A 15,949-nucleotide genomic window follows, 5' to 3' on the forward strand; every position below is an offset into this window, starting at 1 on the left:
TTGTCTTGTATTAGTTGGTCAATCCTCTATCAATGTTGATGTACTACCTCCAAAACCATGGGCTCTTATCGTATTAAGTTACCTGTGTGGTACCTTTTCAAATTCCTTCTGTATATCGAAATATATTACATCTGCTGTTCTCCCTTTGTTAATCCCACTTGTCTTCTCTGTTCTTCCTGCCAAAGTGCGTAACCTCACAAGCCTGCTTGTTATCTCCTCAAAGGATTCCTTTAAACTTGTCAGGCATGACTTCCCCTTTGTGAAGCTGTACGGACCCTGCTCAATCATATAATGGATTTCTAAATTCTCTGCTATTGCATTCTTTATAATAGAGGCTAACGTTTTCCCAATAACAGATGTTAAGCTAATTGGCCCATTTTTTGTCTACTTCCTTTTTAATTAAAAGTGTCACACTGGCAGTTTTCCAATCCTCTGGGATTTTTCCAGAATTGAAGGAATTTTGGACGATTGGTCCCAATGCATTTATTATCTCTGTTGCTACTTTCTTTAATATCTCAGGATGCATCCCATCAGGTCCAGGGAACTCTTCGTTCTTTAGTCCCCATTAGTTTTCCTAGCAACTTTTCTCGACTGATAGTTGTTGTATTTATTTCCTCTCCTCCTTTTGCCGCTTCATTATTTAGTAATTTTGGAATGCTGTTAGTGTCTTCTAATGTGAAGACTCATGCAAAGCATTTATTCAACTCCTCTGCCGTTTCCTGCTTCTCCATTATTAATTCCAGAGAGAGTTAGCCTGGGAGTCCTCAACTTTTCTAACTCCATGAACTCTCACGGCAACAGCTCACATGTGAGTATGGAAACCTCCTGCTGACTATGACTAACAGGCACCATTATGTATAATATCTATACATATGCATTTAATTTAGTGGCTACAAGAGAAGGTCAGAGGCTCCTTTGTGATAAATTCACTTCCTGATGCCCCAAGTCCTGTCCATTATCTACAAGACACAATGTGATGGAGTACTTGCTTGGATGAGTGTAGCTCCAGCAAGACTCGGGAAAATTGACACCATTCAGGACAAAGCAGCCGCTTTTTAGGCACATTCAGTCCTACCACTACTAACGCTCGGTAGTAGAAGTGTGTACTGGCTCCAAGATGTACTGCGGAAGTTCACCAAAGATCCTTAGACAGCACCATCCAACCCATGGCCACTTCTGTCTAGAAGGACAAAGGCAGTAGATAACTGGGAATACCACCACCTGCAAGTAACCCTCCAAGCCACTCGTATCCTGATAGGAAATCACAAGTGGATAAGATGGTCAAGCAAGCATGTGGCATGCTTGCCTTCATCAGTTGAGGCATAGAGTATAAAAATTAGCAAGTCATGTTGCAAATATATTGAACTTTAGTTAAGCCACATTTGGAATATTACATGCAGTTCTGTTTGCCAGACTACCAGAAGGATGTGGAGGCTTTGGAGAGGGTACAGGAAAGGCTTACCAGGACGTTGCCTGGTTTTGGAGGGTGTTAGCTATCAGGTTAGATTGAGCAAACTTGGTTTATTTTCACTTGAGTGATGGAGGCCAAAGGATGATCTGGTAGACGTTTACAAAATAATATGAGGCGTGGATAGAATGGATAGTCAGAGTCTTTTTCCCAGGGTAGGAATGTCAATTACTAGGGAACATAGGTTTAAGGTAAAAGGGGGAAAGTTTAAAGAAGTGAGAGGCAAGTTTTTTAGACAGAGGGTGGTAAGTGCCTGGAATGCACTGCCAGAACAGGTGGTAGAAACAGATACAATAGCAACAGTTAAGAGACATCTTGACAGATATATGAATAGACAGGGAATAGAGAGATATGGACCACACAGAGGCAAAAGGTTTTTAGTTTAGTCCCATCAGTGTCACTGAGTCAAACTCTTAGACCTCCCTCCTGACCAGCTTTGTGGGTATATCTACTCTGTAATAGACTGCAGTGATTAAGGTGGCAGCTCACCATCACTTTCTCGAGGGCAGCTAGGGTTAGGCAATAAATGATTTCACAGCTAGCAAAGCACACATCTCCTTAATGAAGAAAGGTCAGAACCTCGCTTCCTGATCCAGAGTGACTGACACATATGAGATTAAGGAATATACAGGAATTCATTCACAAGTTCCTGTGACAAACCCCATCTATCAAATGGAGGTGGCACGGTGGCTCAGTGTTAGCACTGCTGCCTCACAGCACCAGGGATCTGGGCTCAGTTGCAGCCTTGGGCAATTGCCTGTGTGCAGTTTGCACACCATGACTGTGAGTTTCCTCTGGGTGCTCTGGCTTCCTCCGACAGCCCAAAGATGTGCAGGCTAGGTGGATTTCCCATGCTAAATTGCTCTGTGGTGTGCCGGGATGTACAGGTTAGGTGGTTTAGCCATGGGGAATGCAGAGTTACAATGTTAGGCTGGGTCTGGGTGGGAAGATCTTTGGAGGGTTCAGGCAGACTCAATAGGCCCAATGGCCTTTATCAGCACTATAGGGATTCTATGAATCACCATTATGTAGAAAATAGGAGCAGGAGTAGGCCACTCAGCCCATCGAGCCTGCTCTGCCATTCAACATGATCATGGCTGATCATCCAACTCAGTCCCCTGTTCCCGCTTTCTCCTCCATACCCTTTGATCTCTTTAACCCTGAGAACTATATATAACTCCTTCTTGAAAACATTCAATGTTTTGGCCTCAACCACTTTCTATAGTAGAGACTTCCACAGGTTCACCACTCTTGGTGAAGAAATGTCTCCTCATCTCAGTCCTAAATGTCCTACCCTGTATCCTTAACTTGTGACCCCGGTTCCGAACTCCCCAATTACTGGGAACAACCTTCTTGCATTTACCCTGTCTAGTCCTGTTAGAATTTTGTAGCTTTCTCTGAAATCCCCACTCATTCTTCTAAACTCCAAAATATAGTCCTAACCAATCCAGCCTGTCTTCATACATCAGTTGTACCATCCCAGGAATTAGCCTGGGAGACCTCTTTGTATGTTACTGAGACCAGCTTTAAATGGAATTTAATTTCTAGAATTTGCTGTGCTTTCATGTTCTCAGAGCATCAGCCTGGTCTCTAGATATTACACAGCTACCATCTCTAGTATTGATGTGGGGGTGCTAGTGTCGGATTGGGGTGAACAAAGTTAGAAGTCACGCAACACCAGATTATAGTCCAACAGATTTATTTAAAATCACAAGCTTTTGGAGCACTGCTCCTTCATCAAATGAAGTGATTTTTTTTAATGTCCCTGTGATTTTCCTGCAGGGTTGCATACAGGAGCCATTGAGTAGGATATTGACCTTTAGTTCCTGGAAACTACAAGCCAATCCTAGAACATTGACAACACTATCCTACTATCATCTGAAATGTCTGCGTTCCTTGAATCCTGGGTTCTTGCAAATTGATTTTTTTAATAGAATCTCCACAGCATGTGGGATTCTATAAAAAAATCAATCAATTTGCAATAATTGGGTTGTTCAACAAGTCCACACCAACCCTCCAAAGAGCATCCCACCCAGACCTATCCCTCTACCCCTGCATTTTCCACAGCTAATGCACCAAACCTACATGTCCATGAACTCTATGGGTAATTTAGCAAGGCCGATCCACCTAACTTGCACATCTTTGGGCTGTTGGAGGAAACTGGAGCACCCAGCAGATGTGGGGAGAACATGCAAACTCCACACAGACAGTCACCTGAAGCTGGAATTGAACCCAGGTCCCTAGTGGCTGTGAGGCAGTAGTGCTGACCACGAGGCCACCATGTAGTCCCTCTGGATGCAAACCCCTGATTTTGCATCACTCATCAATTGGCGATTGTACCACCACCTGTTTAAGCCTTGAGGCCAAAATGCCTTCCTTAAACCTCTCCATCTCTTTACCACCCCAACCTCATCTGTCCTGTTTGATGACGCTGCTTAGAACCTACTACACTGTCCATTATTGATCCTAGCCTCTTCACATTGGTTTGATGTCAGTTGTTATCAGATTGTCCCTCTGTGAAGCACCTTGAGATGTCTCAATAAGTTTCCAGTGGGAGGAAGTACATGGTGCACAAATAGTTACAGATGGAGAAAGGTGGAGTTCTGTGGAAGTTTCTGGGAGATAGGGAGGGTTGACGGTGTAAAGGGATTGAAGCTGGATCAGGAGCTGGTGTTGGTGTCCCATGAGGTACATGGGAACCTGATAAGTCAGACTTGGTGTGAGATAGGATACAGGCTGCCAGAGCTTTGGATAAGCTAAGGTCCAAAGAGGGTGGAGGAGATAGAGAGACTGACCAAGAGAGCATCAGGAATATCTGAAGCAGACTGAGAAATGGGTGAAGACAATAATGAGAAGGCCCTGTTCCATATCAGTCAGCTGCACATTGCTGAACACTTACTATTTGATGCATCCAATGTTTAGTGTCTATGTTGACCTCTTAGATATTACTGTTTGTTCTAATGCCACAATGAATTATTTACATAAATCCAATAATCAGAACCCTGTTCACACCACAGAAAGTTGAAAAGTTGAATTAATTTTGCTGGATGCAATCTGGTTTGTCAACATTGGGTGCTGATACAGACCAAAGTGATTCAGTTTGTGGTGATAGTATTTTGTGTTCCAGATCTTCTAAGAAGGTGAAACATGGAGTAACCTGTAGAATGAGATATTAATATGACTCTGTGTACACCCTACCTACATACTTCCTATCTGGGAAGGGTCCATGTTAAATTACACCAGCTCAAGCTAATGTCAAATATGCTAAGAAGGAAGAGTACCAACAGCATGCTCATTCAGCCATTTTTATTTGTGTGTTAACTCTACTTGAGGAACCGCAGACCGACAAGGGTCTCTCCCTCACTGTTCAGCATCAACTTCCATCTGATTCATAAGTGGCTATCAAGCCACTGCCATTGCGCTGGTTGGCCAGTAGGAGGTGGCAGAGAGATGCAGGAAGGAATGAAGAAGAAGCAGAAGAGTGACAGAAGAGGAGAGGGTAGCAGAGTAAGAAGGGCAAGACAAAACAATGTTAAAAGAAAGATAGGTGAAGGGACAAAGAAATGAACAATAAAGATAGGAGGAGGAAGGGAAAGGGAGAATCCTGGGGTGTCCAGAAATGAAAATAAAAGACCAGTTTAGAGTCTAGTTTTACAGTCATCTTAGGAGTAATATTAGGACAAGCCTCAATTTACATAACCAAATGCTGCTTGTGCAGCTGGTGTTGCAAGATGGATCAACTGAGGGAAAGGCCAAGAAAAATAAAATGAAAGTAGAATCATAAAAAGAGGAGAGAGGAAACAGTGAAGGATATACAAAGAAAAAAAACAGGATGAAAATAATTTGGGAGCAGGAAATAGAAAGCAGTAAAGCCAAAGAGAAGGGGAAAGAATGGCGTGAAAGAGTGATGAGGTACAGCATCCCTCTGTCTGTGCTGGTGACATGCTTCAGGAATTTGAATCTTCTCAGTAACCTCGATGTCATTCGAAGCAGTGGGAATGTTTCTATGTGTTGGGGTGATAAGGCCAGTCACCAGACTCCTTCGGAATGTTAACAGAGCTTGTTTTGTTTGAAATTGTGCTCAGATGCACTTTTTTGTTTCTCAATTGGGTGAGAGTTCGCTCAGATTTTTTCTTACATTGTGGTTCAAAGTTTTTTTTATTGGAGTCTGAGCCCAATCTTTCTGTCAGCATTAGAGCCCCTTTTCTCTCCGACGCTTACCAAACAAGAAAAATGAACAAGTTGCCTTCCTCTGATTTTTATGGCTGATCTTCAGATGCCCTTTTGCACTCAGAGAGAATATGTGCTGAAGTCGTGCCTCCTTTTTATGGCACTGTCTGCTGTAGTCCAATAAGTTCCAGAACTTTGCAGCATGTTAGTGTGAGCGCATGAGTGAAGGTGTGAGTGTGTGAGTGTATAAGGTGGTGAGTGAAGAGGGTTAGGGGCAAAAGTGGGCAAGGTAAGGGAGGAGCTAGCATGGCATCTAATTAGAATATTGGGTCATTAGGTTAGGTAGCAAGGTGATAAGTGGATGGGGTGGCAAGGGGGGCTGCGGGTGGGGTGGGGGGTGGGGGTTGAGGCAGGAGCCAGGAGGGCTTGGGAAAGTCAGTAATCAGGGAAGGTGTCACGGGTTCAGAGATAGATGAAAGGGTCGGGGTGATTCAGATTGATGCGGTCAGGGCAGGTTGGGTCATGGGGTTGGCACTGCAGGGATTTTGGGTGGGGAATCGGCGAACCAAGGAAGATGGTCACAGTGTTTGCAGAGGGGAGGATGTGTGATCAGCGATCAGCAGGAGTCTGTGTGTGTGCGTGCGAGCGAGTCTGTGTGTGTGATCATAGATCATAGAATCCCTACAGTGTGGAAACAGGCCCTTTGACCCAACAAGTCCACACTGACCCTTACAGCATCCCACCCAGACCCATTTCCCTATAACCCATATAATCTACGCACCCCTGTGAGGAGAGGAGGGTGTCAGTTGTATAGTTCCCCAGGAGCTACACGTGTTTTTCATCTGTCTAACATTTCCTGGGGAGCTACTCAGGCACAATTCTGAATGGTTAGGATATTTGTAAGTCTCCTAAGTTCTGCTATGTCTCCAAGTCTAACTTAGATGGAGAAGATGATGCAAAGTCCAGGGAAGTTGCAGAATCATCATCAGGTGTTTAAAAGATATGCCTAAGCAATTTCCCTAGAATCAGTATATCAGATTCCCAGCATGATGAGACTACTGAGGAGCCCTGGTGTGTACCTTTGGGGATACATCCATTCTCCAGCCATCCAGAGACAACAAGATCTAAGTCTAAACATTGTGATATTTCAACAAGCTTATTTGGTGTGAGTGAGGAACACCAGTCTTTTCTGTGTCTTTTTTCTACTCTGTTCATTGACTGTAGATTCCAGAGATACCATTCACTCCATTCCAGTGAGCACCAACAGATTGTTTGTCTGGAGGGTATCACAAGCCAACTTTATTGGCAAAATGCAATCACAGGCTTGGATAACTCTTCAGTCTCTGAGTCGAAAGATTCAAGTTGCTCTCCAGAGACTTGAACCCCTAATCCAAACTGATTGTCCAAGTGTAGTATCGAGGGTGTTTTTCTCCATCCTACCTGACCCGACCCCACCCTCCCGGTATGGGGGACTTAAGGATAAGATATTAAATCAAAGTCAGGTACAAGATCCCAGCAGTGTTTGATGAGGTGAAGCAAATAGTGGAGATTTGGGCTTTATACTGCCCTAGCAGTGTTGGTAGGAATAGCAGGGGGAGCTTTACTTACAGTTTACTTTCACTTTAAAAAAGTAGAGGGAGCTTTATATAGTAGCTAACTCCATGCTGTCCCTGTTCTGGGAGTATTTGATGGGGACAGTGTAAAGGGAGCTTTATTTTCAGTTTACATTCAGATTAAAAGAGTAGAGGGGATTTAGCCCATACCTGACCCTGTGCTATATCTGCTTCTGGAGTGTTTAATAGGGACAGTGTTGAGGATGATTTAATGAATATCTAACTCCATGCTGAACATGGCCTGGAAATTTGAAATTATCTCATGTAGGGAGAGCTTTACTCTGTATCTAACCCTGTGCAGTCTCTGTCCTGAAAGTGTTTGATGAGGACTGTGTTGAGGAAACTTTACTTACTCTTTAAAAGAGTAGAAGAAGCTTTATTCTATATCTAACCCCGTGCTGACCATGTCCTGGCGGTATTTGATGGGGCCAGTGTCAAGGAAGCTTTATTTTCAGTTTAAAAGAGTAGAGGCAGCTTTACTTTCAGCTTAAAAGAGGAGAGGGAGATTTAGTCAGTATGTAACCCTGTGCTATAACTGTCCTGGGAATGCTTGTAGAAAGAGCTTTACTTTAAGTTTGAATGAGTACAGGGAGCTTTATCTAACCCCATGCTGTACCTCCTTGATGGGGACAGTGTTGAGGGAGCGATACTTACATTTTAAAAGAGTAGAGCAAGCTTTACTGTGTACCTAGCCCCATGCTGTCCTTGTCTTGATGTTTGATGTGTCAAGGAGGATTTACTTTCAGTTTAAAAGAATAGAGGGGTAGCTTTACACTGCATCTAGCGCCATGCTGTGCCTACCTTGAGAGTATTTTCCTGGGAGCATATAGAGTGAGTTTCACTCTGCATCTCTCCTAGAAGTTGGAAAAGAGTTTCAGTAGACTCTACCCATCCACAGCCATAAACAGTCAGGAGAATATTGAAGGTTAATGTAATTATCTGGTTAATGCTGATGAAGGAATATTCTCACTGCTGAAGAACACTGATTGTCAAGCAGATGTGACAGTCAAATATTCCAGCAGTCACCTGAGGATTAGCAGTGTGTGCCAAATGAATCACAGGACTGACACCTTAGCATCTGCAAAAACTGTCTCACTGAATAAAAATCTATTTTATTTGCAAAATCCCAGAAAACCCTGAATTTAATCTTGTCCCCTATTTGAAGGACGCTTTTCATCTGTTCACACACTCCTGTGAAATGTCAGCAGTGACAAACCACCGATTAAATGTACCTTGAGACCTCGTCTTTTTCTCTTTTAAAAATAACTAATTTTCTCTTCGTTTTGCAGCACTGCCGTGCGGGTGTTCTGGCGTTGCCATGGTTACTGGCCTCCTGCTCACTTGCCTGAAGAGTCCAGATGAAAATTGGCTTGTCAGTCAGTGAGGGGCTCACTGCAGTGCCACAGTTTCACCAGGCACCCTGGGGTGTGTACCTCTGTCTCCCGGTGTTACAGGATAATGGATATTCTGTACATCTCATGCCCCATTCCATGGTTCCCTCCCAAAACATGAATATCGCACCTCAGTTAAAAATAATAAATTCACAACATTCGGGTCTCATGAATCACTTCAAATAGAAAGCAGCACCTTACCACTGAGGTTTGAGGAGCTTCCACCATTACGACAGGATTAGAGATTCTGTGCTGTTATTTCAAAGAGAAGCCTGGAGAGTCATCCTCAGTGCTTCAGGGTATTAAATATCCCTCAACCAACCTGACTAAAAATTGAATTCTATTTGTGGGATCTCCCTGTGCATGGATCAGCTGCCATAAACGTCCATATCACCAATAGTACCTGCTGTTCACAAAGGTGATAGCGTATTGGTATTACTACTAGACTATTAATCCAGAGTCCTGGGGAATATTCTTGGGACCTGGGTTCAAATCCCACCATCGCAGGTATTGGAATTCAATAAAAATCTGGAACTAAAAGTCTAACGTTGACAGTTGTTTGGGAAAATACATTTGGTTCACTAATGCCCTTGAGGGAAGGCAACTGCTATCCTTACCTGGTCTGCATGTGACTCTAGACCCACAACAATGTGATTTATTCTTAACTGTCCTCTGCCCAGAATTACACACAATCTTGCAGCAGAGGTCTAAACAGAGACTCTGGATGGTAGGGTGGACGGCATGGGGAATGAGAAATAGGCAGGAATTGGAAGAAATGAAAGGAGTTGGATTGGAATGGGTTATGGAGTTAAGGAGGCATGAGACTGTGAAAAGATTTGCCATTCATAGCTTTTTCTAATTCATGATGTGGAGGTGCCGGTGTTGGACTGGGCTGGACAAGGTCAGAAATCACACAACACCAGGTTATAGTCCAATAGGTTTATTTGAAAACACAAGCTTTCAGAGCCTCATTCCTTCTTCAGGTGTTAGTGAGAGAGGTAGAATGAGACACAGAATTTATAAGTAAAAGATCAAAAGGTCACACCACTGATGAGGATGTACTAAACAAACCTCAGATGCTGTTAAATCTTTAATCAGTTAGAAGGTTTTAGTTGATGAATATGTATATGTAATTCCCTGAATTCCTTACTAGTCACTGCCCTGAGAGAACTAACGGTTTTATCATTGTAAAAAAGACATGATATTTTAGGTCAGACAAATATCACCTCTTCTTTACACTGTTAAAACCTTTAGTTCTCTCAGGGCAGTGACTAGTAAGGAATTAAAACCTTCTAACTGATTAGAGATTTAACAGCATCTTAGGTTTGTTTAATACATCCTCAGCAGTGGCATGACTGTTTGATCTTTTACTTATAAATTCCATATCTCTCTCACTAACACCTGAAGAAGGAGTGAGGCTCCGAAAGCTTGTGTTTTCAAATAAACCTGTTGGACTATAACCTGATGTGAGATTTCTGACCTTTTCTAATTCACTCGTGGGACATGGCCATTGCTGCTGAGCCAGCATTTAATGCCTTGTTGCTCTTGAGAAAGTGGTGGTGAACTGCTGCAGTCCATGTCATTAGGGGGGGAATTCTAGAATTTTGATACAACAACACTGAAGGAACATATTTCCAAGTCAGAATGGTGAGTGGCTTGGAGGGGCACTTGCAGTTGGTGGTGTTCCCATGTTTCTGTTGCCTTTGTGCCTCTAGATGGAACTAGTTGTGGGTTTGGAAGGTGTTGTCTGGGGATCTTTGGTGAATTTCTGCAGTGCATCTTGTAGATGGTACACACTGCTGCTACTGAGCATCGGTGGTGGGGGGAGTGGATGTTTGTGAATGTGGTGCCAATCAAGCGGGCTGCTTTGTCCTGGATGGTGTCAAGCTTCTTAAATGTTGTTGGGGGCTGCACTCATCCAGGCAAGTAGGGAGTATTCCAAATGCTGTCAAGTGATAACAAGGTGTAGAGCTGGATGAACACAGCAGGCCAAACAGCATCATAGGAGCAGGAAGGCTGACGTTTCGGGCCTAGACCCTTCATCAGAAGAAACGTCAGCCTTCCTGCTCCTGTGATGCTGCTTGGCCTGCTGTGTTCATTTAGCTCTACACCTTGTTACCTCAGATTCTCCAGCATCTGCAGTTCCTACTATCGCTGTCAAGTGATGCTTGCAGGAGAATTAGGTTTGGAAGGAATTTAGATCACAGCGATACTGTGTACTTAACAAGAGAAATTTTATATTCATAAGGCACCGTTATATTCATATGGCTCCTTTATATTTATGTAGCAATTATGTAGTAATTTTGCTTTAATGCAAAAATAATCCCAGGTTCTTTCCAAAAGAATTATAAAAGGACAAATGTATCTATCTAGCCTTAGGAGGTTGCTCAAATGGCCAAGAACCTGGTCACCAGCCCAGCTCGTCCCCGCCTCCCTAACCTGTCCATCCTTCCTCCCACCTCAAGCCCCACCCCCACCTCCTACCTCATCCCGCCTCCTTAACCTGTCCGTCCTCCCTGGACTGACCTATCCCCACCCAAACTCCATACCTACACTCACCTTTACTAGCTCCATCTCCGCCTCTTTGCCCTGTCTGCCTCCTCTCCATCTATCTGCTCCTTTATCCATCTTCCATCCGCCTCCCTCTCTCTCCCTATTTATTTCAGAATCCCCTTCCCCTCCCCCTTTTCTGAAGAAGGGCCCAGACCCGAAACATCAGCTTTCCTGCTCCTCTGATGCTGCTTGGCCTGCTGTGTTCATCCAGCTCTACACCTTGTTATCTCTGGTCAAAGAGGTTGATTTTAAGAAGTGTTATAAAACAGGAGAGAGAGGCAGAGAGTTATAGAAGCAAAACAACTGAAAGCATGGCCACCAATGGTGAATTATTGCTGAAAATGTAAAAGAGACCAGATTTAGATGAATGCAATTTTTCTGGAGGGTTATATACATATGAATTAGGAGCAGTAGTAGGCCATATGGCCCTTCAGCCCCTCAAACCTGCTGTGCTCTGCCATTCAAGAAGATCATGGCTGATTGGATTATTCCACATCTTTCCTTATTCTCGATAACCTTTCACCTTTTGTTTTTCAAACATCTTGAAAATATTCAAGGACTCTGCCTCTGTCACCTTTTGACAGCGTTACAAAAACTCACAACCCTTTGGCTGCGAAACTGTTCAGCTTATCTGTCTTAAATGGGAGAACCGTTATATTGAAACAGTCACCCTTAGTTCTAGATTCTCCCACAAGAAGAAAAATTCCTTTTCACATCTATCCTGTCAAGAGCCCTGCAGATCTGATAAATTTCAATCGAGTCCTGTCTTACTTTTCTAAACTCCAGTAGATGCAGGAGCCTGTCCAACCTCTCCAACACAAGACAAACTGCCAGTTCCACCTATTAGTCTCATAATCTTTTCTGGACTGCTTCTGTTTTATGGGTGCTAAAGGAGATTACAGAGTTAGGGAACAATGAGGCCACAGAGAGATTTGAAACCGAGGAAGAGAATTTTCAAAACAAGACCAGGCGTCAAAAGTAGATCAGTAAGAATAGGGGTGTTAGGAGAATGGGATTTGGGGTGAGTTGAGACACAGGTGGCAGAGTTCTGCATGATCCCAAATTTGCATTAGTGTGGAGGGTAGACCGTGTGAGACGAGTCAGGAGTTTATTGGAGTGATTGAGTCCAGAGGTAACAACGGCACAGATGAGGATTTCAGCAGTGGATCAGCCAAGGTGTGGGTAGAGTCTGGTGGCATTAAGGGAATGGAAATAGGTGGATTTGGTGATGGTATGGACATGTGGCTGGAAGCTCATTCTGTGACTGAATAAGACACCAAGGTTGTCAACAGGTTCAATAGTCTCAGTCTGTCACTCAGGGAAATGGGTGGGGAACAGAATTTGGAGCAAGGAAAGAAAAACAATGGCTTCTGTCTTCCCAGTATTTCATTGGAGGAAATTTCTACGCATCCAACATTGGAAGCACCAAAGCAAACTGGTAAATTAGCAAAATAGAAGAAAGATGGTGATACTTAGCTTTTGATTTTGCAATTTATTCAATGATTGAAAGAAATATAATTTTTTGTGTGATGTTGCTGATGTCGCTATTCCATTATCTGCGCTGAAATTTCAATATCTGCATATTTGATTATGTTTCGGTCACCCTTTATATTGCTTTGCTTTAGCTTGTCCATGTTTTAGAATTGACAGGTTTTAATTTCTCACTCAGCAACACCTTTTATTTTGAAGCGTTTTTCCTCTGTCTGCATCTGCAGTAATTGGAAGTCCTGACAATTAACTTTCTGGAGATCTCCACTGCGAGAGAGAGATAGAGCAACACCTTACCCAAATGAGTCTCCTACTCTTGTTAAATTTAATGCATCAACTGTGAGGATAAACTGCAGCCTGTACCATCTCTGAGGCAGACACAGCAGTGTTCAGGTTTCCCACCACCTGCAGTACCCAACAGTACTTTAAGCCACCTCCAACCCTCTATCCTGAATCAGCCACAAGTTCCCCTCCTCCACCACCGCCACAGACCCCCCAACATCTCCAAAAGACAGACAGAAGGGATACCATTGAAACTGAAAGCAGATGAGCCATGAAACTTGTAAGTCAGAACAAAAACACAGGTATTCATGGTAAGATTGTCGATGTTTTCCCTTTGTTCATTTCTAAGTTACGTGGATGTTGAGTGTATTGGTACAAGGTAACTGCTTTGTCCCTTTCTTCCTCAGCTCAAGGAAAGGACTGTTGCTAGTGGAGACTTCCATTGGACTATATTCATCTGATAATTCATCCGACTGACCTGCACTTCACTTGTGAGACCAGTCAGGGGCATCAACAGGAGGTTTGTTTTTCTTAGACCATAAGATGTAAAGGAGCAGAATTAGGCCATTCAGCCCTTTGATTCTAACCACCACTCGATCGTGGCTGATATGTTTCTCAACACCATTCTCCTGCCTTCTCCCTGTAACCCCCTCACTAATCAAGAGCCTACCTGTTGCTGTCATAAATACACTCAATGACGTGGTCTCAACAGCCTCCTGTAGCAATTGGAGTTCCACAGATTCACCACCCTCTGGCTGAAGAAATGCCTCCTCATCTCATTTCTAAAGGGATGTTACTTCAGTCTGAGGCTGTGCCCTTGTGACTTTATCTTCTCCATGTGCACTCTATTCAGGCGTCTCAGTATTCTGTAAGTTTCAATCAGACTCCCCCATCCTTCTAAACTCCAGAGTCCTTAACTGCTCCTTACAGGACAAACCCTTCAGCCCCATGATCATTCTTGTAAACCTCCTGCATACCCTCTCCAAGGCCAGCACATTCTTCCTTGGATCGGGTCCAAACTGCTCATAATATTCCAAATGCAGCTTTATACAGCCTCAGCAGTACATCCCTGCTCTTGTATTCTAGCCTTCTCAAATATCCTTTTTACATTTTTCCCATTTACTTTTTTGTTTTTGCCAATTATCTCTCCTTGTCTCTAGAACACATTGACTCAGAATCATAGAACAATACAGCACAGAATGAGGCCATTCAACTCATTCATGTCTATGCCAGCCCTTTGAAAGTACTTTCCAATTAGCTCCACTTTTCCTACTTGTTCCTCGTAGCCACGAAGTCTTTTCCTTCTTGTCACTTTATTCAGTTCTGTTTTGAAGTTGCAACCGAATGCAGTTTTTCCAATTTCAAGCAGTTTTTGATGAATCATTTTATTCTTCAATACATACTTCACCAGATATTTCAAGTCAAATACACATTTTATCGTGCTTAGTTGTTTTGTTACTTGTATGAACTACTCATTTCTTCCCGTAAGTTGAAATTTCAATTTGTTTTACTTGTTCATCGCCACCTGGGGTGGAGAGTGGCAAAATGGGATCATGTGTAAGTGTCTCTTTCATGATTCGTGGTAAAGTACTTTCTATACTACAGCATGCACCCACTGGGATGATCTGCTTCTTGGATGTTTCTTAGAGGGTAATGGTAAGGGTGGATGAGAGGGGAGAATGCAGGACCTTTTGATTTGATCTCCACTTCTGCCTTCGCGTTAGGGTAGCAGGGATTTGGAGTTGCCCCTATTGCGCAGGAAGAGGGGGAGTCACAAACACATGACCATATCACTCCATGAACTAATGTGTCGGAACATCTAAATAATGTGTCACCATACTCTCAGTGTCTTCCATGTCGGTGCTCCTCTCAACAGTTGGCTCTTAACAGTAAGTGTTAGTGGGAGACTATTTGACTGTGGGAGATTCACAGCTGAGCCTCCTTCTGTCTCAATCCCGATCTGCACTTCCTATTCAGTGCTCACTAGTTGGGAAAAGTCTTCACGAGTCCAAAGATGTGCAGGTTAGGTGGATTGGCCATGCTAACTTGCCCATAGTGTTCAGGGATGTGTAGATTAGGTGGGTTATGAGGGATGGATCTGGGTGGGATGCTCTGTGAACTTGTTGGGCTGAAGGGCCTGTTTCCACATTGTCGGGATTCTATGATTTATGATCTAAACACTGGCTGACTCCTCCCATCACTAACTCAGGGCTGTAAATTAGTTACAACACCCACATCATGAACACAATTGAGATTTGTTAATGCAGCGTGGAAATGGCTGTTATTGATGAAACCCTTTATCTGTGTAGTTTAACAATTCAAATTTCAATGTTGGTGGAGTTTCTGTACAATGCCTGATAATGAGAATTAAGTGTGTTTATTTTTACTGGGATCGCTTTGAATTATCCAATACCGCCTCCTGTCCTCCATTTAGCTGTGATTTCAGAGTTGCCTGATTCCTAATGTTGGGGGTTGGTTAGTTCATTTGGCTGGAATGTAATGCAGAGTGACACAATAGCATGGGTTCAGTTCACACACCAGCTGAGATTACCATCAAGGTCCTATCTTCTCACCCTCTATTCTCACCTGAGGCGTGGTGACCCTCAGGTTAAACTCACCACCGGTTGACTTTGAGACACCCACTCTATGGGACTATGGTGACTTTATTCCTAATACTATGCTAATGTAAATACATTATTCATGCCAATGTTAAAAAAAACTTTATTTCAAATAAACTGTTTTTCTTGCTATCAGTATCCATTGTCTCTCTGTTTCATTGAGAATACTAGGACCCATTGAACATGTATCAATTATTTCTGTATGTTTGTGCGGATTAATTAAATCTACCAGAAAAAGGCACAGGATGTATAGGACAGAGGGATATGTGTACACGATAAAGGAGCTGGTTTGTATTCACTCCAACAGGAATTTACACTGATGTAGCATCTTTATGTAGTAAGACCTCTTCAAGAGGATTTACAGGG

General features: G+C 43.2%; 1 long non-coding RNA gene across 2 annotated transcripts in view; it reads left to right on the top strand.

Annotated features, from left to right (window-relative positions):
- LOC125484430 overlaps positions 1-15,723 on the top strand; it is a 39,906-nt gene extending 24,183 nt beyond the window's left edge. The window contains exons 1-2 of one of the 2 annotated variants that reach the window (XR_007263252.1): positions 6,630-8,676; positions 13,373-15,723. This is a non-coding gene — a long non-coding RNA (uncharacterized LOC125484430). Of the gene's footprint in view, positions 1-6,629; positions 8,677-13,372 lie in introns of those variants that run through there. The other variant, XR_007263253.1, reaches the window with a different exon arrangement.
- The last annotated feature ends 226 nt before the right edge of the window (positions 15,724-15,949 follow it).

This window comes from Rhincodon typus, chromosome 11, assembly GCF_021869965.1.
Source record: "Rhincodon typus isolate 14 chromosome 11, sRhiTyp1.1, whole genome shotgun sequence".
In the NCBI taxonomy this organism is placed as follows: Eukaryota; Metazoa; Chordata; class Chondrichthyes; order Orectolobiformes; family Rhincodontidae; genus Rhincodon; species Rhincodon typus.